The sequence below is a fragment of the Rhinolophus sinicus genome, linkage group LG01 (assembly GCF_036562045.2).
Source record: "Rhinolophus sinicus isolate RSC01 linkage group LG01, ASM3656204v1, whole genome shotgun sequence".
Lineage (NCBI taxonomy): Eukaryota > Metazoa > Chordata > Mammalia > Chiroptera > Rhinolophidae > Rhinolophus > Rhinolophus sinicus.
The window spans coordinates 125,949,915-125,960,885 of NC_133751.1; the positions used below are offsets into that span (position 1 = coordinate 125,949,915).

The 10,971-nt window shown below is 42.7% G+C and overlaps 1 pseudogene; it reads right to left on the reverse strand.

The window, feature by feature from the left end:
• Positions 1 to 4,110: 4,110 nt before the first annotated feature.
• LOC109447099 (acyl-CoA-binding protein) lies at positions 4,111 to 4,487 on the reverse strand (annotated as a pseudogene).
• Between the last annotated feature and the right edge of the window lie 6,484 nt (positions 4,488 to 10,971).

A 10,971-nucleotide genomic window follows, 5' to 3' on the forward strand; every position in this document is an offset into this window, starting at 1 on the left:
TATTCGGAAGTGCTGAAAAGGCTGCGTGAAAAAGTTGGACGACCTGAACTTTTCGCCAACAATTCATGGTTTTTCCATCACAATGCACCAGCTCACACAGCTCTGTCTGTGAGGGAGATTTTAGCCAGTAAACAAATAACTATATTGGAACACCTTCCCTACTCACCTGAGCTGGTCTCCAATTACTTCTTTCTTTACCCAAAGATAAAAGAAATACTGAAAGGAAGACATTTTGATGACATTCAGGACATCAAGGGTAACATGAGGAGAGCTCTGATCCAGAAAAAGAGTTTCAAAACTGCTTTGAAGGGTGGACTGGGTGCTGGCGTCGGTGCATAGCTTCCCAAGGGGAGTACTTCGAAGGTGACCATAGTGATGTTCAGCGATGAGGGATGTAACATTTTTTCTAGGATGAGTTCGTGAACTTAATTGTCCACATTGTACATGTGAGAAAAACCTTGTTAAAAAGTGGAATAGGGGAAAAAGGTCTAGGGAAAACTGCCCCCAATCCCATCTTATGATCGATTCCCAAACTTCCCTCCAGGAGGAGCACTGAGGCCTCTAGGTCAGATATTCAGGTATTTATTTATTGGAAAGGGATTGAGTCTGACTGTCTTTTTTATCATTAAATTTAAAATATCATGGTTGTTAAAATTCTTTTGAAACATTTGACTAATATGCCTGGATCTGGAATATTTTCTTTTCCATTTTTGTCTCTGTATTTTTAAAACATAACTATTTTTTAAGAGAATGCTCTAGAATACTTCAAGCTATATTGTCAGGTAATATTTAATCATTTGAAGTTCTACCTTCTCTTTCAGTTTTTTAAGACTCTCAGAAAAAGTTAAACATTTATCCTTCAAATTTTGCCTGCTTTAGCAAGTGCTAAGATTTCTGCCCTGAGTTTTGAGTTTTTAATGAAACTGAAATTAAATCCATTGTCTTGACCCAACTACAAAGGCTCTTTCTGCACGTAATGGCTTTCACTGACATGGGAACCAAGCTTATTTATCGACTGTCCACCACAGATCAAGCTTATTTATCAACCGTCTGCCACAGAAAATGAAATTCTCTAAATCTCAATGAAACAATGTTTGTCTTTGACTCTTCTTAACTAAAAGAGTTAAGGATTTAGACACAAAGAAAACAGCTGAAATCTGGGCTTCTTTCTCCTCCAGCATGTGTTTGCTCTAAAGTAAGTCAACTGTGTTACTATAAATCTTAATAATTCTCTTGAATTCTTTCACTGGCTACACTTAGGGGCTTGGAGGGAGGAGAACTCATCCAATTCATTAAAGAAAAATCGCAGTAGAAAGAGAAAGGTTCCTGTAGGGCTGATGAGCCCCATCTCCTCCCCCAATGAGTTCATCAACATGAAAATTATTATCAAAAAATTACTGGCGATGAGGCCATTGTTATGCAATGGATGCTTCAGTAGCGGTCATGGGTGACCACAAGCATTCGGTCTCCTTCATGGTGTCTGTGAAGGACGCTGACACAGCTCTAGAGAAAGGGCAAGGCTGAGCTCCAGAAAGGGGAACCTAGAATGAACCTCACCACTCTGAGTTTGATATCCCTTTCCAGAAAGCTCAGAGAAGTGCTTTTCAAAATGAGGATTCAACAGAAACTTGCTAGAAGGCTCAGAATTCAATGGAGGTGTGTGTAAGTGATATGAATACACTGCAAGCGTTTGTCATGCATGGCGGCCTGCGGGGTCTCTGCTCCCACTCCCCACATAAGAATGCAGGATATGGTGAGGCCAAAAAGGAACACCCACGGAGCCATAGATAGGGGAGTCATACTACTATATTCTTGCTGGCAGCTGGGTTGGAGACACAGGAAGCAGGAGCCACACTATCTGCAACCTGCCATCCGCTTTTCTGCCAACCAACTTCGCGTGGTAATTGCAATCTGCTCTTACTAGCTCAGCCACCATCTTCTTGCTAGCCCCTCATTTGCTGCTAGCGTAGCCATGGCAGTTATATTAGTGGCCAATGGCTCACTGGTTACAGCTGATGGCCAACTAGGCACAGCTGATGGCCATCCAATCACAGTCGATGGCCATTTACTACCCGAGTGAGCACCTTTCCACGTGAGGCCGAGAGCCTGGAAACTGCACTCCTGGCTCTGTCCCCACAGTGTTCATAATCTCTATGTGCATATTTTTCCTGAATTTCTTTTTTTTTTTTTTTTTTTTTATGTTTAGCACATGATGTTTAATGAGGCAGGGAGGAGGGATACACATTTTAATTTTTTTCTTTCAAAATGGTTAAACATTGTGGAATTCTAAGGAGTGGAAGCGTAGCTTATATCTCCTGTTTAATCTTGACTGATGTTGGATACACAAGGCATTACTGTATTTGAAATGTGTCTCAGGCCATTGTGTGGTGAAAAGGCTTTTCTTACCTGATTTGAGTCCCTGGCCCTATTGGTAACTTGTTCCGTAAGCCGATATGTCCTGAGTTCCCAACAGCCTATTTACAAATAGAATTTTAGAATATCACACATTTGCAGTTGGAAACTGTACTATAACAAGCAGTCTGACCACTGCTAAGTGTTTTGAAGTAAGTTCTGTGGGGACAGAGCCCCAGAGAGCAGTTTCCAGGCTCTCGGCCTCTCGTGGAAAGGTGCTGGCTTGGGTAGTAGATGGTCATCCACTGTGACTATTTGGCCATCAGCTGTTACTGGTTAGCCATTAGCCACTGATATAACTGCCATGGCTACGTGGGCAGGTTGGTTTTGGTTGGCAGAGAAGCTAACGGCGGATTGCAGATTGTATGGCTCCTGCTTCCTGTGTCTCCAACCCGGCCACCAGCGAGAATATAGTGGTATGACTCCCCTATCTATGGCTCCGTGGGTGTTCCTTTTTGGCCTCGCTGTGTTCTGTGTCCACCAACCGAGAGCGGGAATGGGACCAGAGACCCTTTAGGTGAATTCAGTAGTGAGACTCTTCGTCTTGCCTGTCTGCTGTGCAGGGAGTCCTTTGTGGAGTTATAGTTGTCCAATTTGTTGTAAATTCCAGGGGAGATTTCCAGAGGCTCACCTCATGCCATGTCACTCTGTTTTTTCCTGAATTTCAATGCATTCTTTTCTTTGGCCTCTAACTTATATGGCTACCTTAACCACGAAGTGGTAGTTTTTCCCAAGAGCAATCTGGCCAGAAAATAAATAGTACAATTTTGTCACTTAATCAAAATATTGCAGTTAAAAGAAAAAAAATTTTTTAATGATGTATTTGTGACTTCAAAAACTTTTAAACTACTTTTCTAAATCATCAAAGGCCAGCAAAATCTGCAGGATTTTAAGGGCTTTTAAAAGGACCTCTAATTTATTCTCTTCGCATATCTGAGTCTACAAGAAATTTATTCTAGAAAAGTGACTCTTCATTAAGCTATCCTAGAAAAAAACGTTTCCAGTGTTCCCCAAATAACCAACCTAGGACAACACATTTACCAACAACAAATTCTTTCTCCTCTGTATCTAAAAGATAGAGGCCTCTTTTTAGTCTTCTTTGTGAGAGAATAATGTTCTTGTATTATTATATTTATGTTCCTAAAGTTACTTAACTGTATTCATCAGTGATGGCCCAAAATATGCTGCCTAAAAATACCAATACCAAACAACTCCAAAACTCAGTGGCACAACAAAAGTGTTTATTGCCTGTTCAGGCATTTGTGGGTTGTGAGAGATCTGACTCATCTAGGCTGACCTTGCCTAGGTTGATATCAAGCTGTGGGCCAGACTAGGGCTACTCCATCTGTCTTTCCTCCTCAGATCAGCAGTTTCCTGAGGCATGGACTTCCAGTGGGGGAAAGAGAGATCACAAAGAACAAGCCAACCTCACTGAGGGATTTAATGTCTATGCTTGCTTCCCATCCACTTTGGCCAAAGCAAATCACAGGGCCAAACCCAACATCAATGGAGCCAAAAACATGAATTCCACCTCTCATGGCAGGAACTGCAAACTCATGTGACACAGGGTGTGGATTGAAGGACAAGTGGGAAAAATATGACCTAGAGCCCCAATCTTCTATTTTAAACTAAAGCAGTAGTCCATAACCCTTTTAGGAGACTTAGAAGGCCCCCCAGAGAATCTGATAAGATTTCCAGCTATGAATGTTGGCTTTTCCACTGACTGGCTGGGTAGACTTGGGAGAGATTATTCCACTTTTCCAGGCCCCAGTGTCTGCATCTGTAAAATGGGAGAGCAAATTGACTTGATATGACTGTTGTGATAACTAAATGTAGTTCTTTTACTTTGTCGATGTAAGCTTTCATGGCATCTTCCTTGGAAGTCTCTTTCAGCTGATTCCAGGCTTCCCACTTGGCCTTGTGTTTGAGGTCCAACATGGCAGTCTGTCTATATTTATATCACCCACAGTCACGTCCTTATAGTGGCTATAAATGAACAGCAGCTCATCATCCACTGCCTTAGTCTTGAGGTGCATAATGTCCTCCACAGCTTTGTCAAACTCAGCCTTATGCATGCTGGGGGTTTGCAAGGATTCCAGGCAGCCCATGGAGACAGTGAGGAACAGGAAGCAGAATAAAGCTTAGCCTAATGTGATGCCCATAGTAAAATGTGCTTAATAAAGAGTAGCTGTTAATATTGGGTCATTCACTCAATAGACATTTATTGAGAATTTACTACATGCCAGGCATTTTGTTAGGCCATGGTGATACAAATATCAAAATGACACAGTCCGTCAAGGTGAATATTCATTATGCTTAAAACAAGTAACAGTCACTAGAGGTATATGGGACCTCTAGTCCAGCCTGACCATCAAAAAAAGTCTACTGGTAAAGATACATAAATAGTCTTAGAAAATAAATGGGAATTTGCCATACAAGTGGGGAAAGGAGTGCGGGGGTTAGGGGAGGGGGGCATTCCACATAGAGGAATAGCCAGAAAGGATCTGATGTGCTCAGAGGACTGAGTCATTTAGTGGGTACGTAGGGAAGAGGGTAAGAAACTGAAGATGTGTGGTTGAGACAGGCGACAAGTGTAGTCATCCTAAATTTGCTTAACTAAGAAGTTAGATTATATCCCAAAGTCCGTTAGCCATCCAATAGTGTTCAGATTGAAAGTATTCATTTAATGACATCTTTTCCAATTTGATTAATGCTACATGGTCTCATTTAAACTCCTGTGACCTGGTACAGAAGGAGGTCTGGAGTCTGCTGGAAGAGAGGCCTTCAGTCACAGTCGCTGGGAGGGAGACAGGATGTTGGCTGCATCTTCAATCTCATGCCACGCAGCAAGGGTTTAATGGAATCTCCTTCTGTGCCCAGCACTCTACTTGGCACTTGCGGTGAGGGGTTGGGTTGGAGTGAAAAATGTGGACAGGAGCTTTGCTTCTAGAGGTTTCAAACCTAAGGGTTGGGTTCCAGCTAAAGGGAACTCAAAGTGTGTCCGGTAGAATTGCTGTGGCTGTCACATATGTCCCATTGCCTCATCCCCTAACCTGCTGCATCTCAGGCCACACCCGTTTTGAGGGTTATGTTTCCTGGATCAGTAAGCAGTGATCACCTCCACTGAGCAGAATGGGCAAGAAATGCTTTTCTGGTTTTAATCAATGCTACCCTCTTTTCCTGTTCTCACTCCTCACTGTTTTCCTGGGGAAAGAAGATGGTATCAGCTGGAGGAGTGTTGAGAAAAGAAGGGAAGCTTACACTCATTTTGTGTTGCTTTCTTTTGAAGGAAAAATAAAGCTTGTGATGCCCAATTCTCTACCACATGAGCATTAAAGATAACAACTTTTAAAAGCTGATTCTAGGAATGAATGAGTTAGTAATGAGTTTCTGTGGAATTTTTGAAAGTTATACTTGTCATACCATTCAGTGGTCATTTCGCTTTTCTGATGAATCCACAAGGTTTAGTTTTATAATTTGCAAGAAATTCAGAGCTTGGGGAGACACTTTGTATTGTGTGCTAGTGAATCCCTCAGGCCAAGATTGTTCTTTCTAACAGTGGATGACCACTTCCCCTCTAAACTCTCCAGTTCCTGGGAACCCATCATGCTGCAGCATCCTCTTCCTGGGTTCTACCTCTCTAGATCCTCCCAACCTTCAGGCCAAAGCCCACTCTGCTTCTGCCACCTGAGTTCATGCAGTTCTTTCCAACACTTAATGCCTGGACCTCTAAGCAAATACTCCTGTTATCTCCTTTTATAAATACTGGGCACCATTTTATTTCATCTCTCCCCAAGACATTCGGCGTCAAAGGTCAGAGACTTTTCTCAGACCTTCCTGCTGCCCCAGCTAAGAGCCAGTGGGTGGGATTCACCCTCATTTATGAATGATGCTGATGAAGCTGACCCCCTCCAGGAAGGCTTTGGAGGTGGGTTCTGTCTTGACCTGGTCAAGGAGGATCTGTTTTTCTAATTCTATTCATTTCTTGTTGCCACTAACAACTTACCACAACTGGGTGGTTGAAAACAATCCGAATGGATTATTTTACAGTTCTGGAGATCAGAAGATTTAAGTGGAACTCATTGGGCTAATGTCAAGGTATCAGCAAGGCTGTGTTCTTTACTGGAGGCTCTAGGGAAGGATCCTTCTTGCCTATTGCAGCTCTTAGAAACTGCTCGCAGTACTTGGCTGGTGGCCCCATCCTCCATCTTTAAAGCCAGCAATGGCCGGTTTAGTCCTTCTCACTTCCCATCATCCTGACACTGTTCTGCTGCCTTCTTCCACATTTCAGGACCCTGTGATTACACTGGACCACCTGCACAATTCAGGATCATATCCTTTTCTTCATGTCAGCTGATTAACAACCTTAATTCCATCTACCCTCTTAATCCCCCCTTGCCATGTAACATGCCATAGTCACAGGTTCCTGGGATTAGGGCAGGACATGTTTGGGGGACCATGATTCTGCCAATCACACTAATCAATGTGAAGATGTACACGATGAACATTCCCAAGCTTGTTTAGTGGGACAGATGCAATCAGAGACAACCACTGGGTAGAATGCTTCCAAGTAGGAAAGGTAGAGGCAATAATGTAAAGCAGCATTTCATTTCCCTCACTCAGCTGCCTTTATCCTCTCAGTATTTCAAGTTGCCAAATGTGGGGGCCTTTCCCTTTGTTTATGGCTGTTGCTCTGACACCTAATGACAGAGAACTTCTCTAGCCTTCAAAGAGTGGGGAGGACAGATAAGATGCAAGATAAAGCTTGCCTTTCTTCCATCTGCCATGTGCCTGTCAGAGCTATCATTTAACCTTTTCCTGTGGAAGTTTTCCTCGTAGATTCCACGAGGTTGAGACCATCTGCTTCCCTATCTGTAATTATCTGCGCTATACTTCTGCTGTTATTGCGCTATGTTGTTCTGTTTGGGGTTTTTTAAAGTACGATGTGTGCCTCCCTTATGAGTCAAGAGTTCCTCAGACAATGGTACATATTTTCAGTTAGATTTTTATCCTCCTCCAACCAGTGCCAGAGAGAGGGCATTGTGCTTAGGGGTCACTCAAGTGGATATGGTGTTGACTGGTTAGGGAATCTCCGAAGGAGGAGTGGAGTCCTTGAGTGGCAGGGAGGCCATTAGAATGCTCTTACCTCTTGGGAAGAATGAGTTGCAATAAACAGGAAGTCAACTGTCATCCATTCTCAGTCTTGTGCAAGCTGTTTGGCTTTATAACCCAGGACAATATGGAAGGTGTGCTAGTCATCTAGAGCAAGAGACTAGAAAGGGGGGAAAGAATCTGAAGTCGAGTGTTGGTTGGTAATTCTCACCATTTTGTCCTCAAAGAGGAAAACGCTGGTGGTGGGAGCCAAGCAGAGGAATGGGCAGGATCTACCCTCAGGGACAAGAATACGGAAGGTGCTGGGGATATTGCAGATGTGCTTATGGTTCCTGGTTGATGGGAGGACGAACAGGTGAAAAATAGAAGAGCAACTCCCTTTGCCAACTTTGTTTGGTGTCACATGCTCTTGTTAAGGTTGTTTTTGCATCATAGTACTAACAACTAGCACATCAACAAATTACCTACTGGGGAAAAAAAAATATTGAAAGAACTTCCCTTTTAGAAAATGTGCTCAGAAAAGGCAACTGCTTCCCTGAGCACTCACCCCAGCCCTACCTTTACTTCTGGGGACCGGAGGGCCCGAGGGGAGTCAGACCACGTGGTCTGAGTCTCCAAGGTGGACATCCATTTGCAGTGCCAGGAGCCACACATCTTGCAGGGATGGGCATCTTGTCTGGGTATGTCTGGGTGGGAGAGCTGACACAGGAGCCGCCCCTGGTCCCCTGCCAGGATCCTGCCACCCTGCAACTTTTTGGTGAAAAATCAAGGGAAACTCAAACTGAGTATTCAGAATTGACCTGTATCATTAGATGTTAGCAAAAACAGACACTGGGTGTGGTCACAGGCTTCTATCAGTGAAATAATTTATTTTCAAATAAACTGAGGTCAGACAATTAAGTTCGTGAACTCATCCTAGAAAAAGTGCTACAGACCTCATTGCTGAATATCACTACAGTCATCTTTGAAGCACTCCCCTTGGGAAGCTATGCACTGAGACCAACACCTAGTCCACCCTTCAAAGCAATTGTGGAACTCTTTTTCTGGAATAGCCATCAGAGCTGTCATCATATTGCCGTTGATGTACTGAATGTCATCAAAATGTCTCCCTTTCAATATTTCCTTTAACTTCAGATAAAGAAAGAAGTCATTGGGGGCCCAATCAGGTAAGTAGGGAGGGTGTTCCAATACAATTATTTGTTTACTGGTTAAAAACTCCCTCACAGACAGTGATGTGTGAGTTGGTGCATTGTCGTGATACAAGAGCCATGAATTATTGGTGAAAAGTTTAGTTCATTTTTGTCTAACTTTTTGACACAGCCTTTTCAGCACTTCCAAATAGTGAACTTGGTTAACTGTTTGTCCAGTTGGTACAAATCCATAATGAATAAACCCTCTGATATCAAAAATGTTTAGCAACATTGTTGCAACAAGTTCGCAAACTTAATTGTCAGACCTCATAATCACATGCTATAAAATTTAAAAGGAAAACTATGGATGCACAGTAAAAGTTTTCCCCCTATGCCTGATGCCAGGCTCTGAATTACCACTGGAAACAATTAATTTAATTAATTTCTTACATATCCTGCTAGAAATACTTTATATACATATATATATCATGTATAAGTATTCTCTCCCCTCCATTTTTAATTTTATTATTAAATTTTTCAATTTTTTAAAAATAGACTTTATTTTTTATACTTGGACAAATACTTGTAAGTTAATGCTTTATCCTTCCAAAGTAGCACCTTTGTTTCTAACAGAGGAACCCTGGAGACGCAGTGCCCCAATTCAAAAGTACTGTGTCTGTGATGAGCATTTCGGGCTTGGTGGCAGGCTGTGGGGAGGTTATTTTCGGTCTAGGGCTGGGGAGTTTCTGTGACTTTCTAATCATGCCATGCAGGCAGCTGCCTGTTCTTCTTAGGAGTGTCGCTACCCATTCATCAGGTGGCCCAGAGAGACAATTCCTGTCAGAGGCAACATGGGCAGGGACTCAATAATGTCACTACTGTCCAAGTGACAGGAAAATGCTCCTGTCTCTCTCTCCAGAGCTCTTATTCCCTTTCTTTTCAGGGCACCAATTCCTTTTAGGCTGTCTCATCTCCCACGAATAAAGGGCAGTCATTCTCTATCCTTTATCTGCCTCACGGAGGTGGTCTTTTCATTCCAAGTAAGTTATGTCTTTGCAGCCTGCTGATTTTTTTCTCTTTTGTTCATTTCTTTCTGTCTCCTTTGACATTTGTCACTGCTGCAGTCCTTTGGAAATCCTGGAATTCCACTAACAATTTACCAAAAACTGGGGATCGGAGTGTAAGAAGCCTCGAGCCCAGAGCAATTGCTTCAGAGTGTTGTTATGCTTGGCTGGAACAGGAAAGAAATGCGTGGACACACACCCAGCACACTGTCACCAACACAACAAAAAGGTGAGTGTAAGGACTCACTGACAGGCCTGGGAAGAGGGTGGGTGATTTGACTTTCTATCCTTCCTCCTCCCACCCAGGCTGAGGATTATTACTAGGTAACAAAAAACAAAAAAATTCATAAACGATTAATAATAATCTCTCAAGCACATAGTATATCTTTTGCTATCATCTTTACTCTCCAGTGTTTCATTTCTTCATCTCCTTTGTATAAGATCAAGATTTTTCTCTTTCACTGAGTGTAAGCAATTGACTAGCACTCCATGACTAACTCCAAGTTTTAGTTTTATGGTTTCATTGCTGTACCTCTTTTAGAAACTATGAACTGTACTGTGGCCCCAGGATTCCCATATTGGGTTCTGGGGTGCCTCCGTGCACTGTAGGGAACTCACAGGGGCCCCCGGGATATTTTCCTTGTTTTTTCAGGGAAATGCAGCGATACTTGTCATTGAGGGACAAGAGCCCGAGAGAGTTCACAGTTCAGCATTAGAGCCAACTGGATTCTTAATAACCTCATGTCTTTGCAAAGCTAGGTTTGGGGTGACCATGATGATAAAAGGTAAATGTCACCAAAAATTAAATGTGCCAGAAAATGAAGATGGTAGTGTCCAATCTGATTCCAAGGTTTGGAAGATTGTACAGAGCCCAACAGTACATATGAATAGGATTATTCATAAGTAACTGTAATCCTTTAAGAATGCAAAAGTAGTTTTTCTGTCAATTTATGTGTACTTTTTTCAAATGGCAGTAATTGTTAGGACATAAATACTTGTGAAGCTGGTTGGACACAAGTACTTAATACACGGAACTGTTAGGTGTATCTTTTGGCTTCGGGGTACCATGAGAAAATAACTGACACACTAAGAGAGCACCTGAGAAACTGAGGAAGCTTGGAATCTCTGTAGCCCGTGGTGACCTGGCCTCACCACATCCGTTCTAGCATCCCTCTGCTCCCTCATCCTATGCCTTTCCATAGCACCCTGGGTACTGTCCCCCCAACTTACCGTGTTCCCTCGCCTTTAGGACC